At 43.3% G+C, this 18,126-nt stretch overlaps 1 protein-coding gene and 1 non-coding gene across 2 annotated transcripts in view; both read left to right on the top strand.

Moving 5' to 3' along the window:
- The window catches only part of LRFN2 (leucine rich repeat and fibronectin type III domain containing 2), a 58,288-nt gene that overhangs the window by 19,655 nt on the left and 20,507 nt on the right, over nt 1-18,126 (top strand). The gene's annotated exons all lie outside the window — the stretch shown is intronic.
- On the top strand, nt 15,349-15,460 carry LOC118083283 (U6 spliceosomal RNA). Its single transcript, XR_004692359.1, has one exon. It is a non-coding gene; the product is annotated as a U6 spliceosomal RNA (small nuclear RNA).

Genomic DNA, 18,126 nt, shown 5'->3' with positions numbered 1-18,126 from the left:
TTTCTAGATTGGCTCTGCCTATCATTGGCTCCGGTTATGCCTGTCAGTGGCTCTGGCTCCACCCACTGCTGGGCTTCCTGGCGTATGTCCCACTCCTACCAACAGACACCAGTCACTGCAGCGTACCCTGCCATGCTGACTGAGTTGGAAGTTATGCTGGTAAAGAGAACAAACGGGAGGCATGTCAAGGGCAGGAATGGCCATGTGGGGGCTAGGGAAACAAAATAATGCTGCATTCTAACTCCCTTCATTCACTGGTCCCCCCCCCCCCCCACAGAGCTCAGTGTAACTGACACCACCCAAAATGCAGGTGTAATTAAATTCATGGAAGGGCAGAAAATGAAGTTTTATACTGCTTCCTAACCCCAGCCAGGAACCTCTGGCAGCAGCATGCCACTTTAAGTAATCACGGCTCCCCCCCCCAAAGAATCCTGGGAGCTGGGGTGCTGAAACCCCTATTTCCCTCACAGAACTACAATACACAGAGGTTTAACAACCAATCCCTCTTCCCAGGGGACTCTGGTAATTGTAACCCTGTGAAGGGAGTAGAGGGTTTCTTAACAACTCTCAGCACACTACACAAACTACAGTTCCCAGGATTCATTGGGGGAAGGCATGACCGTTTAAAGTGGTATGATTCTGCTTTGGTTCTTACACAGGATATACACTAGCTGTGTACTGTGATTTGGTACCTGGTTAGGCTTGCTCTGCCCCATTGCTTAACCATTGATTTTTTTTTTATTATTCTTAGAGTTGAACATCAAATTTTCTTTTTAGTGCTTCTGACCTCTGCTGCCGCTAAAAGAAGGATCTCTTTTTGACTCAGGTTCCTCATCTCCATTGAAAAACAACTCTTTGGATGTTCTCTCTTTCCCTGCTGTGTTGCTTATGCAGTCTCTCTCCTGCCCTATAATGATGTTGACTATACTTTATGTAGCTAATTAATCCAGCGCTGTAATATATTCCAGCAGCAAATAATGTCCCAGAATTTCTCTTTGGGATTCTCCACGGGACCGTGGGTATATTTCGGGGGAGGGTTACATACAGCTAACTTGAAGCAGAATTTATGATCTAATTGGAGGATAGGAGAGAGGCAGCAGTGGTTTGTGTAATTCTGGAATTGGGACTCTGCAAAACCTCTAGCCAAGATGCTTCAAGGCAGAATGGCAGCACTTTGTTATTATTATTTTTTTAAAGGCAGAATAATTATTTCAAACATCTTACAATTGACTTTAAAGGACAAGTTTATTTAAGCGTCTTCAAATGCAAGGAGCTAACATTTCTCCTATAAGACCCTGGTGCAAGGGCGTACCCACCATGCGGCAAGTTAGGGCAGCTGCCCTACTCTAGAAGCAGGGCTGGTGGGCAGAGGCGGAGCACAGCCCGGCGGAGCGCGAGTTCGCCATTCCCGCCGCACCGCGCCGCACCCTCCCGCCAGCTCCCCGGCGCACCCTCAGGCAAGGCCAAGCGCGGCGGGGAACCAGGGAGCGCGGCGCGGTGGGCGGGAACGCCGAACTCGCGCTCCGCTGGGCTGGGCTCCGCCTCCGCCCACCAGCCCTGCTGCTAGGGAGGGGCACAGCCCGGCGGAGCACGAGTTCGCCGTTCCCGCCCGCCGCGCTGCGCCCTCCCTCCAGCTCCCCGTCGCGCCCTCTGGCAAGGCCAAGCGCGGCGGGGAACCAGAGAGCGCGGCGCGGCGGGCGGGAACGCTGAGCTCGCGCTCCGCTGGGCTGGGCTCCGCCTCCGCCCACCAGCCCTGCTTCTAGGGAGGGGCACAGCCCGGCGGAGCGTGAGTTCGCTGTTCCCGCCCACTTTGTGGCCCCTCCCCTTCCGTGCCTTGGCCCCTCCCCTTGCCCCCCCTAGTTTTGATCCTGGGTACGCCCATGCCCTGGTGTGACTATCACGAAAAGGCAGAGGTTATGAATGTACAGTCATACCTTGGGTTACAGATGCTTCAGGTTGCGCGTTTTCGGGTTGCACACCGCACCGAACCCAGAAGTACCCGAACATGTTACTTCCAGGTTACTTCATGCGCAGAAGTGCCAAATTGCAACCCGTACGCGCGCAGACGGTGGCGCTGTGGGTTGCGAATGTTGCGGGTTGTGAACGTGCCTCCCGCACGGATCACGTTCACAACCCGAGCGTCCACTGTAAATGTCTTAAAGCAGGGCTGGGGAAACTTTTTCAACCTGAAGGCTTTGTTCCTTTCTAGGTAAGCTTCTGATGGTCACTGGTGGACGGGCCCAGAGGCAAAAGTGGACAGGACATCAGCTGTAAATTTCACCTTTGTAGGCCAGTTTCTGCACAGACTCGCACACCCCTTTTATCCTCCATCCACGTAAGAATCGTGGTCAGAGTTTAAGGAAACATCTCAGGCAGGCAAAAACACTCAAGGAGGTTGTGAAGCACTCGAGGGGTGGCCGAAAGTCCCCACCCCTCTCCTCTGTCGCTCTGTTACTCCGTAGCATCAAATATTTTCGACGAGTCAGGAAACAAAAGCAGTTATTTCTGCTGCATAGTTGTTACAGGTGAGCAATCTCCCCCCCAAAAGCCAACAACTTCTCCCCTCCCCAAAAAAGCTCATTTAGTCCCCCCCCCAAAAAAACCTGGGGGCGGCTAAACTAAATTTGGGGGCACTGGATGGATCTTTGCACCCCGGCGGCACATATGCTAAAGCCGGCCCTGGTGGCAGCAGGGGTGGGCAGGGTACCTACAAGAGTGCTGCATTATAAAATTCTGCTGCCCGATGTGGCTTATTCAGTCTGCCTAATGGGCAGCCCGGCCCTGGAAGCACTTTCTGAAATGGCTCCGTTACCATTCGTTTTGTAGGGAGTAATGTGTGGTTTGACAAAAATAAAAAATGGTGAGGACAGTGAGTGGGGCTTCTGAATTTCATTACAAAAGTAGTGGGGAACCTCTGGCCCATCTGCCTCTTCCCCACTCTGAAGCTTTACAACTAATTCCCTCATCAGCTGAGTGGTGGGGGGAGATTGTGGGGAGATGAGATTTCAGCATCCCTTCCCTCCGCTTCCTTCCTACTCAGCTGATGGGAGGAAAATAGCCCAGAAGAGGGATACTGTGACAGAATTGGCCTGCAAAGCTAATAGTGGTTGAACACAACAAAGTGCCTAAAGTCAGTGCCCTGGTCTCTCACTGCCTTTTCCAACAATCCCAAAGTAGCTGTAAAATCCTCATTCTGGATCTTTACTCAGAGATCCGAGGCTTCTTAAGCCTATCCTTGGCTCTATTTTTTGCTCAGTGGTGCTGCAAGACAAGAACACTTCTCTCTTCCTCTTCCACGGCAAATGACTTGTGCCAGCCCCCATTAGCGATGCTTACCACTCCTTCTTCCTGCATACATCTAAGGGACAACTTCATGAAAAGTTAGGAAGACAGGAATCTAACCTGCTGGCATGTTTGGAATAGACATTTAAGAGAGCACAAAGACCTGGGTGGGGGAAAATTGTGAGTGCCATCTACTAAGACTGTGGGCAGGGGGAATGATTTGATAGAGGTTGAAACAAGAGAGACAAAGGGCTTATAAACATTGGTGTGGTGATCACAGCATTTAAGGAAATTTTAAAAATGCAGGTCACCATTTCAGTGAGCATGTGGAGCTGCTGTGATCTGTCCTTACCCTTGTTTTTTAAACAACAGATAACAAAAAAAGTGTTAGCTTTCCAACTTCTATCTGTTTGCTCAAAATAAATTGCTGTGTGCTTTCCTCCTGGCTTATAAAATGGAGTTTTTCCTCCCTCTTTTCTATCTAGTTCAGGACAATCAGAAATGGTTGCATTTTATTTACTTAAAAGATATTTGTGGTGTTGTAAATATTTTCCTTTTTCCAGGGTATATGGCTTGGGGGAAAGAAGGTTGCTGTTTCGCTGCCTGTCTGAGCACAAATGAGTGGATTTCTGACTCTGTGTATGTGTGGGTGACACAATAAAGTCGGAAAGAAACTGCTTTCATTTGCTTTCTGGAACAGTAACTGCGTTGGACTGCCATGCTAAAAAAAATGTTTATGTATTATTTATTTGGGAATAGCCCAAATGATCCCAAGCAGATTCCAAGGACAGACCTTGCTTTTAATCACAACGAATTATTTTCCTAGTTCAATAAAATCATACTTCTCTGAGCTTTGGGTGTGAAAGCAGGATGTAAACAGCACAGCTAGACTAAAAAGGTAGCATGATTCTTTTGCAATCATGCTTTCCCTTAACAAATATTTCTTTCTTTCTTTTTCTTTTCCTCCCTCCCTTCCTCTTTCCTTCTACATGGAAAGTACTTCCAGGAAGTGGAAGCAATGTGGAAAAAAAAATGCCTTTTCTAGTTATTTATTTTTTAAAAGGTAAAATCACCTATCCCAATAGCCCCTGGGCATATTTGCCTGAAATTTGGCAAGTTTCTTCTCCCCCATATCCTCAGTCTTCAAACTGATTAAAAACAACAACTTGTGTTTTTAATAGCGATCTAATTTGAATATAGCAAAAAGATATACACCCAGATCTACACTGTCAAGCATTCATCACAGAAGTGCTAAGTGATGTGGCCAAAGTACCAGAGATTTTATAGTCCCTGTATTAAATGTGAAGGTGAAATTCCAGTCAACGGTTGAATAAAATACCCAGGTTATATGTGCCATTTCTTTAAAGTGTAGCAGGCAGCTAAGCCCAATGGATCTAAGGAAGTTTCAAGGCAGAGGTTTGTGAGCAATGAAGCGGTGAAAGCAATTAAGAGAAACTGTGGGAATGTCCTTAGCCTTGTTTCTTGCCCAGAAATCCTCCATCTATGGCGCTTTAGTGTGTTCATCCATTCAACAAATTATGCAATAAAATAGGTCACCATTTTACAGGTGAGGACCTGAAGCAAGAAGTCCTGATCTGCCCCAAAAAACGAAGTGAGACCATGACACAGGTCTCCCAAATGTAAGCCCAACTGATTATCCAAATGATCACAGTTCCTCCTATTTGGTTGATGAAGAGAAATCAGAGCCTGTGGCAGAAATGAGCTAGAAATATTCTGGAATGATCAGTTGTGCTTTGCTGTGCTTGCAATTATATGATTTTTAAAGCAGCAAACAGCGATTCAGAGAAGTGTGAGCTGGATAGCGAAAGGATGCAGTTACTCACTAAATTTTCATATTGATTGCTGCGACTAACAAAACAGAGGTATCACAGTCCAAGCAAACATTTCAGCTTCTACCCTTCTTCAGCCATCCTGATGTGAATCAAAGGGTGCTGATGCCAAGGTGGCAGTTACAGAATATTGAGGACAGAATATGCAGAAGTGCTGCATTTGCTGTTGATAGTAGTGGTGGATTGGGGGGGGGGAGACGGACACAGCAGCAGCAGCACCCTCTCAGAGGTGATGGCACTGTGTTTACCAGGGCAATGATGGGATGAAGCAGGGGGCTCTGGGTTGGTGGTGCCAGTGTCCTGAAGGTATATGGGATGTCAGCAGTGCCCATCTAGAACTCCCACAACATGACTTTGCCAGGTGTCACATAGCAATGCCCACACTTAGGGGCAATTAAGAACAAAACACCGGCACCTGTTTCTTAAACTGACAGTACTGACATCAGACTGGCTAAGGTGCAATTTGATTACTCAAAAACCCAACACAGACTGTTGTATTTGAGCAATTATATCCCGTCCCCCTTAAGTAAATACTAGGAGTGTGCATTGGCTCTGTGTGTACTTCAAGTAGTGAGTTGAATTGGGTGATTTGAGGTAGTCCTTAACATTACTCAGTTGAAAAACAGTGGATACTTCCACCTGAAATTTGGCAGGTTTAATCAACTCTGGCATGGTTCCTTTGCCTGCAAATTTCATCCACTTATGTGAACAACATATATAAGGCTCTGTTGAGAAGCAGTTTCTTGTTGGGAGTTTGGGAGTGTGAGTCTACTGATAAAGCGTGTTTCGAATTAGTTTAAAAGTCTCTGGGGGAAGGTTAGTTAATAACCGAGCGTTCTAAGTTTGTTTGCTTAAAATTAAAGTCTAGGTTAGAGAAGCCTTTTTTCTCCTGGTGACCTGCTTCAGCCAAGTCAGTTTTCGTTGCACATTTTCTTCTTTTGACTCTGCAGGAAGCATACTTTCATGGGCCACTGAAAACTGGGGTGTGAGTTTTTCTTTTGCACCTTTTCTCAGTTTCAGTACCCAATTATTCCCAATAGTCTGCTGGTCCCTTCAAAACTTTAAACGTTTTTTTGTTTAAGCTACCACAAAACTATTTGTTGTTTATCCTAGAGTTACTAGTCACTGACACATAGCATTTCAAAAACTCATTAGAAGTACCCCGGCAACTCAGACTGTTTTGCATTTTTGGCCTTTTCATCCCTGCAGCTATCCTCACTTGAAGGCAGGTTTACTGAAGCATACTAGCAGAAGATGGAGGGCTTGCCTATATTTCTGATTCTTTTGAGTGCATATTGCTTTGGCTGTCTTCAGAAGGCTTTTATACCTAACGTAGGCAGGTCCAGGCATATTTGTCTGAGCTGTATTATTCTGATACTGGGAGAGAGAGGGAGAGAGAGATGTTGCTGTACAGCACTAAGCTCAGCAATGGGAAGAAAGAAACAGTTTGGGGAAAAGGCTCTTTGTACTCGGTTGCCATGATGCCCACACAAAGCCTTAATGAAGGTGACGCAGGTGGCAAATAGAAAACACTTTATCTTTCACTGACCACCACTATTGTATCTTTCTCTCTTGCATCCCCTGCCTATTAGGTGTCTCTCCCACCTGTGGCTCATGCTTGATGCTTCTAGTACGATGAAATCCACTTAGCATCTGTAAAACAGCTGCAAATTTGATACTATAGCAGACTTGGCATATGAATGGTAGAAAAGTGATATTTGCATACCATACTTTTGAGACCTTGTGGATTGGGGGCGGGGAAGAGAGAAGGTAGGGTAGCCAATGAGCCGGGGTGGGGGTGGAGGCCAGAATTGGCTAGTGCACTAACTTCTCCAAACACAGGAGAGCCATGAAAGTGACCATGGCATCTAACCAGACCTTCCTTCACACTTCCTGAACAGAGTAATCTCTGTCAATATTATTTTGCTGTCAATCTATGTAATAAAAATAAGCATACAAAAGATGTCTGTTGGAAAACCTTGAATAACTGATAATTGTGTGGAGAAATGGTCATGGAAAAATAAATAGGCCAGCTAAATAGCTGATTTGTATAGATACATCTTACCATTGGCCATTGACCGTTGAATGGTGTAAATGGCTTAATGTGTGAATAGAATGAATTTGAACCAATTTCAGTGATTATTAACTCTTAAGATAAACAAATAGTTTTGTAGTAGCTTAAAGTTGATTCCTGCATTGCAGGGGGTTGGACTAGATGACAATTGAGGCTCCGTCCAACACTGCAATTCTATGACTCTATATGCCACCTGTATAGAAAACTCTTAATAACAAAAGGTGCTGATAATGTAGAAACAATTCAAAAACTTCCTTAGATTTCCCGCATCGTTACTTTCTTTGGTCTACCGTATGTGTGTATGTAGATAAAACCATAAAAACATAAAAAGTATGTTGAATTAGACCAGTGGCCTATGTAGTCCAGTATCCTGTTCTCACAGTAGCGAAACCAGATGCCTATGGTAAGCCCAAAAGAAGGACCTGAAGTATTAGAAGTAAAGAAATTAAATGTGGGGAAGAATTGGTTAACATATCAGCAAATATTAATAAAAGATCAGGATGGGGTCAAATTAAAACCACATGAGGAGATAAAAGAGCATTGAAGCAGTTGATTACAATACTATCAAATAGCAGATTTGTTTAAAGAAGATAGAAAGATTGGTTTTGAGCAAGGAATATCCTTAATCTTTCAATTTTCTAGCGATAGAGGGAGAACAACCTTTCTTTATCCACCTTTAATTTTATTTATTAAATTCTTACAACACACACACACACATATATAACATACAGATATGTAATACAATATCCCACCCTAACCCAGAAAATGGAGAGAAGTTCAGCTAAGGAATTTTTCAGCTAGGGAGAATTGTGGAAGCATTCCTATCTTGTAGCTCCTATATGAGTTAGTCAATTCAGGCAAAAGAATCTCTGGGTGAAGGTCTCTGATGTTTAATGCTGCCTGCAGTCCAATAATGTTCCCTTCTGGCCTTTGAAATCAATCTGTCCAAAGGCAGATACTCAGAATTGCAAAAACTTAATAGAAATCAATTCATCAGTCAATTATGTTTACTGAGACCAACGGAATCAATGAAACTTAAGTGACTGATGCCAAGCTGAAGACCCTGCAGTAGAAACTATTGGGATTAGAGTTAAACCAGAACAAGTCTTTTCCATTTAATTTTCTCCCTCATTTTTGTCAAAAAACCTCTCCTTTTCTTCCCTTTGTTTGTTATGATTTTGGCTGCCCTTTCAACACTTTCTCTTACTTTCCATGCAAGTCTGGAACATGAGAAGGAAGTGTGCAGAGAGATGGAAGAGCAATTCTTTTGATCCGCTTTTCACAGGAGAATGGCCCCAATTGAGGGTGCTGAACTTGCTTGCTGATTGGAACGCAGCTCTTGGGCAGATCGCACACTTTTCAGGCTTTTGCAATGTAGTTTCACCATGCCAAAAGTGCACACAGAATTGGTTTTGTTGTTGTTGTTTTTAAAATGCATATAAAATGCATATTTAGTAAGGAAATGCATTGAAAAGCATTGAATAATGCCCTTACAACAACATGAGCAATGATGTATATGACTATACATGCAATTTAAATATCAACTTTTTATGCGTTCTTTCAAAAGATCTGCACAGAACAGGCGGAGCAGATTTTTGATTGAGTGCCAGTGAAAATGAAATGAGCATATCACAGCCAGTTTAAGGTGTTTGCAAAGTGGGATGCAACCCACTGTCTGAAGGAGCCCATCAGTTTTCTATCTAGACCCATCTGCCAATGATATGCATACAGTAGTTTTTTTTCTTTTTCTTCCTTATGTGTACAGTTTACAGTTAATTGACCAAAAAAAGCACCGGGAAGAGAAAGAAAAAACCCAGTTCAGAACCCGGATTCAGACACACATACACCCTTTTCACAGATGTGGATTAAGTCTTCAGGAAGAGCAACCCGTTTAGAGTGGTTTAAACCTGTCGAGTTGTACACAGATACATTCCAGGCATTTTTGTGCAGGGCACCTTTAAATTTTACTTTTTTTAAAAAAAGGAAAAGTCTATCACTTTACATTTTCTGCCAGAATCAGAGGCAGTTTGCAGGCATGAAGAGATATAAAGCCTAACAAATTTCAGAAGGGTAACTGCAGTTTGCTAGGGCAGACTTACCGTTTTGCAGTGCGATACAATAGGAATTTTCGGAGGGCTGCTGGCGGAAGAAAAGAGCTTGAATCACTAGGAAAGACTGGGGTGCTGAAAATGTCACCCAGCCACCCCAGGAAAAAAAAACCTTGAGACCCTGTTACCCCAGGAGTAATTGAGCAGGGTCCATGTCTTCTAGATTTGTGAGGTTGAATGGAAATATCTGCATAGACTTCCACAGGGGAAATCATAGATCCATGTGAAAATCAGTTTTTGATCTGTTTCCCAAATCACTGTGATTGGAGTGTCCTGGGAAATTAATTCCATGTTATTAAAAGCTAGCTCTGTCCATCAAAAGAGAAGATTGCCCCCCCTCCACACAGTTACACCCCTCCCTTCTCAAGCTCTGTGTTTCCCCAGTCATGGCTTCATTTCCCAGGAAAACAAAACAAAACCCATACATTTTTTTGAACAGCTGAGACCCCTGAGTGACTTGAAAGCTTCAAGAACCCCTGATCCCAAATAGATTTTATTTTATTTTATAAAATTGATATACAGTACCACTTGATTGTGAGAAGAAGAAAAAAAAAACCAAAGTTGTTCACAAAATTTATAATACCTTGTTATGGTGTGACTTGACTCAGAAATCTCCAAGTCATCCCCATATGCCTCAGAATTTTTGGGTTCACACAGAGCTGATGCAAACTCCTATTATTAATGATGTGATGATAAAAAATTATGCACCCTTTGTGGCTGAGTTGGGTATCGATTCCTATTGTTTAGGACACCCCATGTCATCCATCCTTCAGCAGGGTAGTGTGGAACCACTGAAAATCTGACTTTATGAACTGAATCTACACTGTTTTGAGAACCATCATGAATTTATTGTAGTTTCCAAAAACTGGAAGTGGGCCACATCACCACAACGCTCGGAACAAAGTAGCAAGATAGTCAAAGAAAAACTTAACACAAGAGAACAGTACTGGACCTTCAAGTATATTGCCAATTACTTGTGCATCTGTTCAAATCGCCATGAAATCAATGATCCTGGCAAATAATCCAGCATCTTCCCCCCCCCCCCCCTTCTGCTGTGACATAGAGAATCAGCTTGCTCGTTAAATAGCAATTGGATTTCGTAAACTTAGCGGTGAAGTCCGGCCATTATGGAATGAGTCCTTCTCTACTGGAAAAGTGTTAGAGCTAATACTAATTAAATATCCTTCTAATAAAGCAATGGTAGTTAATCACAATGAGCTGGAATTATACCTTAATTAGCTGTGTAGCTAAGTGAAACTAAACAGCCGTGTCTTTGAACTGCCATAGTGGCTTGCAATTTTACTGCAGAGCCACATATGAAGTCTGAGGAGGAAATGGTTTTGTCTGCATTATCTATAGCTTTTGCCTGCTAGAGGGTGCTACTGTTCTCTTCCGGGTTAGAGCCTCTGTGCTTCTGTGTTGTAGTGCTTGGTGTGGACCAGGCATCCCCAAACTGCGGCCCTCCAGATGTTTTGGCCTACAACTCCCATAATCCCTAGCTAACAGGACCAGTGGTCACGGATGATGGGAATTGTAGTCCAAACATCTGGAGGGCCGAAGTTTGGGGATGCCTGGTGTGGACTGTGGTGCTTTCCTGACCTCGCATCTCTGGTGTTCCTGTGACTTAACAGGATTGTGAGGCAAGGGGGCAGAGACGGGGTTGCATTAGCAAGAACGCCAGATTGGCTCCGCTGCTGCATTTTCACCACGCGCCTCATGCCTTCCCTGTTCCATCCCTCCTTCCCTCACAGCAATGCCAGTGATGGGAGGTCAAAGGTAAGTTCATTGGGACCCTGGCTACCCCTGTGCAGGGCTTAGGCTGGAGTCTGCACTCTGAGCAGAACTTAAGTGAGAGAGATTCAGGGCTGGCCATCTTGGGGCACAGCCAAGGCTGGGCCACCCACGAGGCAAGGTGAGGCAGCAGGATCCACAGGGGCAGCAGATCCAGCCTCCAAAGAAGGCATTGGCGGCGGCTGCCACAGTGGTGGTGACAGCTGTGGTGCACTTCTTGGAGGCCGGATATGTCTCCTTTTTGGATACCCACCCCTAGGGAGGAAATAGCGCAGGCTGCTCTGTTCATAGCTGCCAAGTCTCCCGTATTCCCTGGGAAACCCCCGTTTTTCCAGCTGTTTCCCGCTGGCAGCCTGGATTAAAAAAACAAACAAAAACCCATAAATCCCCCAGATTCTTACTGGACCAGGGAGGCTCCTTCTGCACATGTCTGGAGTCTCTGGACATGCGCAGAAGCGATTTCTGGCGCTGCGGCCATTTTGGAAATGGGCAGAGCATGCGTAGAATCAACTTTCTGGTGCTGCTCTGCCCAGTTTCAAAATGGCCGCAGCGCGACTTCCGGTTCCACGCAGCTGGCAATCCCAGATTTTTCAATCCGGAAGTTGGCACCTATGGCTCTATCTAGTAGCCCCAACCCCTGCAATGGCTTTGAGTCCCACTTCAGTTGTTAGGTAAGGTTGATTTGATCCCCTTCTCTTGTTCCCGATGTAGGTCTTGTACTTGTACTATTGTACGATGTCTGTAAGTACTATCTGTATTATGATAGATAGATGACAGACAGACAGACAGACAGACAGACAGACAGACAGACAGATAATACATACATACATAGCCTTCAAGACAATGGCTTCTTTGGTGATAAATACACTGCAGGAGAAATAGTATCATTGTTCCTATCAAGAGAGAAGAAAAGAAAAACTTTTCATTTTCATTATTGTGGCATAAGAAAACAGGAATCATATGGCATTTGCTTATTCCCACCTCCACTCCCCAGTGCAGAATGGCAGTTTTATTTCTTTAAAATAGATCTTACATGCTTTCATGGCGCCTAACTGACAACAACGAAAAGAGGGCAGCGATTTTCACAATATTTGCACGGGGGTAATTTGCATGGGCAAGACTGGGAGCAGGTGACCTGTCTGCCTATTAAGTCTGCTATCCATCCAGGGCCTCACCAACATGAATGGCTTTAAAAGAGGATTAGACAAAGTCAAGGTGAGACAAGGCTATCCATGGTAGCTATGGTGGCCATGGTGGCTTTAGTCGAGAATGCTGGACGGGTTGGGCTCTTCTTTTGTTTTTAGTGGTGCCTTCCAAGAAATGCAGAAAAAGAGCTGTTCCTTTGTGATAATATCCATGGTGTTCACGGAATTATAAATGAACTATGATGAAAACCCGCTGGCACATATGCATTTCTCCATATTAGAAACTTTTCACTAATTTGATTTAATGGTATACAAGGTCCCCACCCCCACCCCGATCACAGCCAGAGAAAATAAATATTAATTGTTCATCCCTTGCCATCGAGAAAGGCACTGTGCTAATTTGAAACAGGCATATGCAAACATACTTGCATAATACAATAAAATGTTGCCTTCAAATGCAGCTGTTGCCTTTTGCAGTGAATACTGTTGTTTTACTATTTGTCTCATCCTGAGCTGCAGGGTCATTGATGTCAAACTACTGTAGTGACTAACAGCTATGGGCATTCTGGTTTTCAAAATATTTTTGCAACAGTACCCAACTCGAAACAAATTTGATTGGTATCAGTAAGGTAATTCAGTGCTCAAAGCAAAAATAAAAATTAAAAAATTGAACAATTAGCTGATGTTCATACGACAGGTCAGGGATAGGGTTGACGGTTACTTTCCAGCTATGTAATTAACAAAAAAAATAGCATAAATTAATTCGGGCTTTTTTAGTTTAGAAAAATGCAAGTGTATACATATACAATATGAAAATATGCATGTTGTAGAGAAAGCAAATAAATGTGTGTGTCCCCCAACTCTGATAATATTATAACCTGGGGTCATCCAATGTAGCTGAATTGACAGATGAAAAAAACCTGTTTCTTCATACAGTGTGCATGGAATTTCCTAATGGCCACCGCCTTGGACAATTTGAAAGGCTATCAATGGGTACAGGGATGGGAAAAGCACCTCTTGCCCTTGCCTCACCAGTTCTCAAGATGTTTTTGTGATAGGCAATTAACTGAGGACCGGGACATTTGCAGGGAAACCAAAATGCTTGTTTACAAAGCTATTGTACTACCAAACCTACCGTGGACCACTTATAAACACCGTCTCCAACTCCTTGAAAGATTCCATCAATTGTACCTCTGAAAAATTTTGCACATAACTTGGGAAGACTGGCAAACTAATGCCAGTGTACTGGAAAAAGCAAAGATCACCAGTGTCGAAGCAATGATTCTTCAACATCAACTTCGCTGGACTGGTCATATTGTGCAATTACTCTATTACAAACTTAAAAAATAGAAAGTGTAATGCTGGTGGTCAACAAAAGAGGTTTAAAGACTCTCTCAAGGCAAATCTAAAATAAATAAATAAATTGTAATATAAACACTGACAATTGGGAAACACTGGCCTGCGAGCGCTCCAATTGGAGAACAGCCTTTACCAGTTAAGACCATGTTCATGGAAGACAATCTTATTCAGCTACAAGTGATTGCCAAAGAAAAAGAAGAGTAGAGCAATTCCCACCATGTAGCCACATACTGTAACTGGAAGCTCCTTGCTTTGACTGGCAAAGGAGTGCTTGGAATCCTATGATGGAATTTCCAAAGATTGTCCAGAAACTAAATTGTGTTTACCTTATGTACTGTTACTGTTTCAGAAGGAGACAGGAGATGACTAGCCCATAAGCCTAAGGTCTACTGCGCGGGTGGGTGGGTGGGTGACTAGGAGAAAACATTATTATTTAAGTTAGAATTATTCAACAAATAGAAGATCAATCATTGCTGAGGAAGAATCAGCATGGCTTCTGCAGATGAAAGTCAGCCTCGCCAACCTTTTGAAATTGTTCTGGTGCCAATAAATATGTAGATAAACTTGATCTATTAGGCATATATTTGAGCTTCAAACAGCTTTTGAGAATTTTCCTCAACAAAGGCTCCTGTGCAAACCCTTGGATTGGTACCTGATTAAAGAACAGAAAGCTGAAGATGTGAATAAAGTTTCGCAAAGGAGGAGAGCAAGTAGTGGGATCCCTAAATCATAGAAACATAGAGTTGGAAGGGACCACAAGGGCCATGTAGTTGAAACTCCTGCAATGCAGGAAGCGTTTGCCCAACGTGGGGCTCAAATCCATGACCTTGAGATTAACATGCTTTACTGACTGCTTGCAAAAATTATCTGGAGTTGGTGCAAGAGGTGAAATAACTGGGTTTGCAGATGATAAATACCTCATGGTGAAAATCCAAGCAGAATGTGAGAAACTTCAAAAGAAGTTGTCCAAAATAGTTGAATGGGCAACCAAAAGGCAAATGAGACTTGAAGTGTCAGGTGATGCACAATGAGGTAAAACACCTCAATTTCACAAATAGACTCAACTGGAGGTGCCTGGCCAGGGAACTGATATTGGGATCATTGTTAAGTCAATCACATCAGTTTGGTGAAGTGGTGAAAAAGAAGGCAACTCTCATTCAAGGGGTTATTAAGATCTGGAGTGCTGAGTGCTCACTGGAAGGACAGATCCTGAAGCTGAGGCTCCAATACTTTGACCACCCCATGAGAAGAGAAGACTCCCTGGAAAAGACCTTGATGTTGGGAAAGATGAGGGCACAAGGAGAAGGGGACAACAGAAGATGAGATGGATGGACAGTATTCTCGAAGCTACGAACATGAGTCTGACCAAACTGCGGGAGGCAGTGGAAGCCTGTCGTGCTCTGGTCCATGGGGTCATGAAGAGTCGGACATGACTAAACAACTAAACAGCAAGATCTGAACTGAAAGTAAAACAGGCAATATTATTTATTTACAAAAGAGTTCTACACTACCAAGAAAATATGGGTTAGCAGTGAACAGCATAAAATCAGCAATAACATTCCATTCATCAAGCAAATATGAAATGCATTGCAAATCAGTAGATCAGCTTAATACAGGCATCCCCAAACTTTGGCCCTCTAGATGTTTTGGACTACAATTCCCATCTTCCCCGACCACTGGTCCTGTTAGCTAGGGATCATGGGGGTTGTAGGCCAAAACATCTGGAGGGCTGCAGTTTGGTGCTTGCTTCGGCAGCACATATACTAAAATTGGAATGATACAGAGAAGATTAGCACGGAGGGCCGCCGTTTGGGGATGCCTGGTTTAATACATCAAACATGCATCAAATATAATGATGTCCTTGTAAAAACCCAGGGTATGCCTATGTCTATAACACTGTGTGCAATTAGCTAGCCCCACCTCAAAACGGGGAGCTGCCAAAGGCATAGAAAGGGGCAACCAAATAACTAAAGTAATGGAACATCTTCTGTAGAGAGAAAGGCTAAAGCTACCAGAGCTATTTAGCATAGAAAATGGCATAGCTGAGGAAAGAGATGAGAAAAAGTTGATAAAATTATGTATGTTGTGAAGAAAGGGAAAAGAGATTTTACTTTTCTCCCTCATCATATAAGAACTTGGGATCATCCAGCCACAATGATTGGCAAGAGTTTCAGGAGAGACAAAAGAAAATGCTTCTTCACATGCTGCATAATTAATGGCACTTGCTGTCATGAGATGGGCTGAAGGCCACAAATTCAGGTGGCTTTAAAATGGGATTAGTCCAATAGATGGATGACAGATTTCTTAATGGCTATAAGCCAGCAAAGCTAAACAGAACCTCCAAATTCAGAGGCAGGATTCCTCTGAATGCCCATTCCCAAAGCATAGGGACCATAGAGTAGGACTTTTGTCCATTGGTGGGCATTCAAGGAGCATCTGGCTGGATATGATTAGAAGCAGCATGTTAGACTAGAACAGGGATGGAGGACCTTTTTCAGTAGAAGGGCCACATTCCATTCTGGCCAGCCTTCCAAGGGCCACATGCAAGGCAGAGGCAAAAGCAAACAGATAAACGATTGTAAAGGTCCCCTTTGTATAGTATGGCAGTGTCTACACCCATTGACATGCTTGATCTCCATCCTTCATCCAGACAAGCAAGAGGCATTGTCAGAGTTCAAGGGCGCATTCCGATTAGGCAAAAACAGCCATGATGCAAAGCAGGGGCAGTGAGGGGTGTAGCCTGGGGAGAGTTCTGAGGGCCACTCAGAGAGGCTGGAAGGGCCAAATTTGGCCAACAGGCCTGATGTTCCTAACCCATGGGGTAGAGGACCAATGCTCATTCGTTGTAATTACGAGATGAAGCAAAGCGAGGAAGAGGGTTACATTCTAGGTACCTGAGGGAAAGAGGGACAGAAATAGGAGATGGTCAAGGAAAGGAGGTGTAAAGGAACAGTAAACCAGAACAAACTGAGGCCAAGGCAGTGCTGAAGGTCTGAGGAAAGGAGACAAATTATGCAGCAAACCGGGGCAAGGAAGCCAGTACAAGGAGAGATGGAGGGAGCAGGAGCCAAGGAACAGGAATGTGAGCAAAGCCTTTAGTGAATGGGGAATATCGGGCTAGGGATGGAGGAGAAATGTGTTCAGTCCATGTTTTGAAGTGAACTGAGCTACTTGACCAATCCTAGACCTTTTATGCAGATCAGAACATAGCTATCACTCAGATCGCGCATTACTCTGAAATTAGTGATTCTGTATCGGGGTTTTGTTTGTTTTTGTTTTTAAAATGTGCACAAAGCTATGTTTTGTGGAGAGATGCACTAGAATAAATAATAATAATAATAATAATAATAATAATAATAATAATAATAATAATTTATTTATACCCCGCCCATCTGGCCGGGTTCCCCCAGCCACTCTGGGCGGCTTCCAACAAAACATTAAAATACAGAAATCAAACATTAAAAGCATACAAAAGGCATACAAAAACATGAATTTTTCAGGTGTACAAAATATGGGCAATTTAAATGCAAGTTTTTCATGTGTATTGTGAAAAATCTATGAAAAATCTGCTGGGGTGGTCCTATGATGGAGCACATGTGAAACTGCTATGACACAGAAATAGGGTGATCTACTTGTCCCCAGGCGGAGCTTGTATTCAGCCAAAGACTCCATTTTCTCAGTCACATTTCCGTCAGCACTCCCAGCCATATCAATAGTTACTGTTTGGACCTGAAGTCATTAGACAGTGAATAGTTGGCAACGGATATAATTCTGCACCAACTGAAATTCAAATACCTCATATTTTGCATTTTCTTTGCCACCATGCTATTATGCCAACCTTAAACATCTCTCTGCCTCATAGTTGTTTGGTTTTTTTTAACTTGAAATCAGATTTGATAATGTTCACTCTGAAAATTGAAATAATAAAACTCATCTCTTTTTCCATTTTGGAGGCACTGAATTCTAGGTAGTAAATGGGTTGCTTTACAAGAATTTAAAATGTGGTATAGGGAGTTGATGGTGACAAATGGAATATTTGCCCTCCCACGTACATGAAAGAAAGCTACATTTTACATACTGCCAAGAGCTCATTATTCTGGTTTAGAATCACATGTACTAATTTTACCAGCGAAAGACTGACATATGACACAGATTTCTTGAACCATCATTATGCACCAATTCATATACAGTATATCATCCTATCTTGGAATTTTAGGTCTGTACAATAGCTCTTTTTTTCTGATCAAAGATATAAATATCTTCCGGGGGGGGGGGGGGGAGCACTTCATAAGATTGCTGTGGGAATGTATAAAATAATGCAGCTGCCCTACATTTTCTGCTGTTGGAATTTTAACTTCGGCTTCTCTTTCTTTCCAGGCAAGGTTTAATAGCATCAGTTGTTACAGAGCTCCAATATTTGTATTGCTCTGAACACCATTTATTTCTATTGAATTCCAATCCCCTTTATGAAAAATGATCAAAAACTGGCATGCCTTTCCCCCCAGCTGTTCCTTTCT

This window comes from Zootoca vivipara, chromosome 3 (genome assembly GCF_965207765.1).
Source record: "Zootoca vivipara chromosome 3, rZooViv2.hap1.1, whole genome shotgun sequence".
NCBI lineage: Eukaryota > Metazoa > Chordata > Lepidosauria > Squamata > Lacertidae > Zootoca > Zootoca vivipara.
This window is presented reverse-complemented; position numbering and strand designations above follow the sequence as displayed.